Genomic DNA, 3,865 nt, shown 5'->3' on the forward strand with positions numbered 1-3,865 from the left:
GTCTAGGCACTCGCAAACATGGAGGCCTGCTGTCATCAGCAGACCTCCATGTTCGTGACTGCTTTCAATAAAGCAGTTTTTTTTTTTTTAAGTGTAGCCCGTTTTCCTAAAAGGAAAACGAGCTGCACTTAAAAAAAAAACGAAACCTTTAGTTTCGGTTTTTTTTCAAAGCAGGCAGTGGTCCTTTGGACCACTACCTGCCCTGAAAAAAATGTTTTGGGTCCATTCACAAACTGGAAGGGGTCCCATGGGGACCCCTTCCAATTTGCGAGTGGGTTACCATCCACTTGAAGTGGATGGTAACTGCGATACCCTTTGCGACCGCATATGCGGTCGCAAATGGTATTGCATTCCACTCCGAATCGCAAATAGGAAGGGAACACCCCTTCCTATTTGCGATTCTGAAATGCATATTGCGAGTCGGTACCGACTCGCAATATGCATTTCTGCATAGCAAAGAGGCTTTTGCACCTCGCAAACGGCGATTTTCGCCATTTGCGACGTGCAAATCCTTTGCTACATCTGGCCCTAAGTCACAAGTCAAATCTATAATTGACAAGTGGGAAATGGTCACATGCTTGGTAGATTGTGCGCTCTACAATTGCGATTCGGTGATAGAGATTTCTTAAAAGTCGCAATCGCTATTATCAAATCGCAATTATGGAATGGGATTCCATAGGTGCGAATGGTTTTGCATTACCTAATTTGCGAATTCCTGTTAGGAATTTGCAAATTAGGTAATGCAAACTGCAGGGTGCTGGGGCCTAACATCCCCTTTGATGTACCCCAAAAAAATATTTGTGGACATGTAAAGTGTGCGCTTATTCTTAGAAATGCATTTGTAATGCATTTTTTAAAACTGCACATGCTTACCACCAAACTTGAATTTGTGGTAATTGCATTTCCTAAATTCCAAGTTCACATTTAGGAAATGCATGATAAAAGTGCTTTGGAAATCGCACAAAGGAATTCCCTATCTGCAATTCCCAATTCACAGTTGCAATTTTAGGAAATCAATAAAAATTGTGATTCTCTAAAGTTGCACTGCACCTCCTTTCATACATCCTGAAATGTGATTTTGCATTTGCAAACAGTGGAATTTACCAATTTGCACCGTCTGCGAATCCAAAATCCTTTGATACATCTGGCCCTTAGTCTTTTGTAGTAAACACTGATCTTACTTTACTATCTGAAACGTAAGCAATACAAGTTACAAAGCGGGCGCATCTGCTGTGTTTTCAGGTCTATAAAGTTAATCTCTGCTGCTATAAAGCGTCATGAGCGTTGCGTTTGCGGAAACTGTAAACTACCTGCTTTAGTTCACCCAGACTCAGCGCTTGCAGGTGCTCAAGGCGCTTAAATGTGTCATTATGCATATTAATGCAGTGATGGGCACCACCACCACATTAAAATGCGTTGGTGTAACGCTTGATGCGTGGTACTTGGCAGGTGTGCACTCATGTATTCAGTCATTCAACCATTCCTTCAATCACTCATTCAGTCACTCAGCCAACTATTGCCCCATTCATCCACTCACTGCTCACAGCCACGCACACAAACTTGCATAGGCCAACAATTAAAACGAATTTTCAGTTATAAAATACCCAGACCAATTGGATGCACCAATGCTTGTTATATTAGAGGTGTATTATTACAGTACATTCCTCTGAATGCTTGCGATTATCTTGTGGGAATCTACATATTATTTTGTGACTGTTATACTGACAGATGATTTGTGAAATTATGTGTAAAGTGTTTGAACGTAGATTTCATTAGAAAGTAAAGTTACTGTAGAGGCCACGTCATGGTCCAACCGACAGGACATTAATACTGTGTTTTATAAAACTGCACTTTTCATTCATATTTCACGCACAACATAACCATTATCACGGCCAGATGGAAAGAAGGTAAACATGTCACAAGTTTTGAAATATCCCTGCCAAGAATATGAAATGGGATTGGGAACCACAAAAGAAAAAAAAGTTTCTGAATGCAATTAAACATCTAATAATGGCCCGAGGCCGCGGCAGGTCCCGTCGCACCCGGGGGTCTCTCGGGACTCGGGTTCTGCTTTTAAAAGGCTCCGTCTTTCCACCCTGACAAGAAGCAACGGGCCAACCTTTCACGTGTGTGGAGGGCCGTAGCCCGTGGGTTGGGGGGCATTTGAGGGCCAGGCCAGCCCGTTGTCGCCCCACAAAACGACTCATTCAGCTGGCTCGGTGTCTATTAAACCTCAGTTTATATAAGTGAACTGCATTCGTGTTTGAACGCGCTCAATGGAAGCGTATCTGCCGTGTTTCTCGGTCCGTGTGTAATGTGTGCTCCGGTCCAGGTTTTCCCTTTGACACCACAGACCCCCTGAATGACAAGTTACCTTCTCTCCGCATTGTCTCTGATGGGTGTGCACGGGGTCTGACCTGGACTGATTCCAGAGAGGGGCAGATGGTCTCTCTGTGCCTGTAACCTGCCTGAATCCTTCAGAAGCAGAACTGAAACTGCCCCAGACATGATGCTCCCTTTATAAACTGTGCTGTGGGTAAGTTGCATTTCCTTGACTTATACAGAACAGCAGGGAGGGTGTCACTGAACAACTTTCCACTCACATACATTCTAGAGCTCAATGCAACTACACACATGGATGAAATGGAAGGTGAGTCCTGCAGGCGCCGTAATTACTGCACTCAGGATAATTCTGCTCAGATTATCAATGTGTTACTTGCGCACATCAGAATTGTTGCTTGCACCTGTAACTGCTGCCAGTGTGTCCCATTATGTGTGACACCGTCAACCACTCAGTGTTTCATCCAATAGATTTGTTTTACCACAAAAAACCTGTAAACATCACAGCGTTGTGTACATGTTTTGTGAGGGAGGCTCTGAAGCGTGTCCCAGGACATGATGCCCCTTGGCAGCTCTGCACACCTGTCCCTGCCGGCATTGTGTACATGTTTTGTGAGGGAGGCTTGAAGTGAGGGTTTCTTCCTGTTGGCCTATTTTGTATTGTAGACATGCTTTCCTTCTGTACATCTTGTCCTCGTGTGTAAGTGAGGTTTGCACCATTGTATTCCCTCCTGTGTGTTTTGTGAATGTGAGTTTCAGCACCAGGACACCCTCCCGGGTGACAGTGCGCTCTACAAACATGCACAACATGACCCCGGCTTCCAGTGCCCTGCCTGTTGTGAGTCGCTGCACTTGCTGCTCGTGTTGTGTACGAAGGTTTACACTCAGCTCCTACCTCCCTCCTTATAGGTTGAGGGCGTGCTCTACTGGTACATCATGTAACTTATGGAAAGGAAGTTTGCACCACATCTCACTGTGATGCTCCACACCGCGGGAGAGATGCCTGCCCAGCTAACATCCATGGTTCAGCTACTTTCCCCGAGAGTGATTTGTTTTGCTTCTGTCTGTGCTGTGTCGTTTAGTCCTAGTCTGAGGAAACCTTGCACTGCCTCTGCCAACGTTGCTGTGTTCCAAGGAAACTTGCAAAGCTACTTTTGTGTTTTACCACTACCGCGTGTGAGCGAAGCTTCTAGTCCTGATGCCTAAGGTATGCCTCTTATTGCATGTGATGACATCTCTCCCTCTAACCTGTCTCCTCTCTGTTAGTGTGTGCATGAAGTCTGCAATGCTTGTATCGGGGCAGTACCGGTACTGCATGTGATATATCTTTAAAATGCTGCTGCTTGTGTCCCCCTGCACCCTATGAGAGAAACCATACTTCTCGCCGCCTTTGCATCCTGTGCAGGTATTTAGGCGATCTCTGTGCCCCCTACGACTTTGAGTTGTGCACTCAATCACACCTTCATAAGTAATCTGGGTGAGAAACTGACTTGAGTGGGCTGAAGGACCACAGAGATGAACTGCA

Source organism: Pleurodeles waltl, chromosome 7 (assembly GCF_031143425.1).
Source record: "Pleurodeles waltl isolate 20211129_DDA chromosome 7, aPleWal1.hap1.20221129, whole genome shotgun sequence".
NCBI classification, from domain to species: domain Eukaryota; kingdom Metazoa; phylum Chordata; class Amphibia; order Caudata; family Salamandridae; genus Pleurodeles; species Pleurodeles waltl.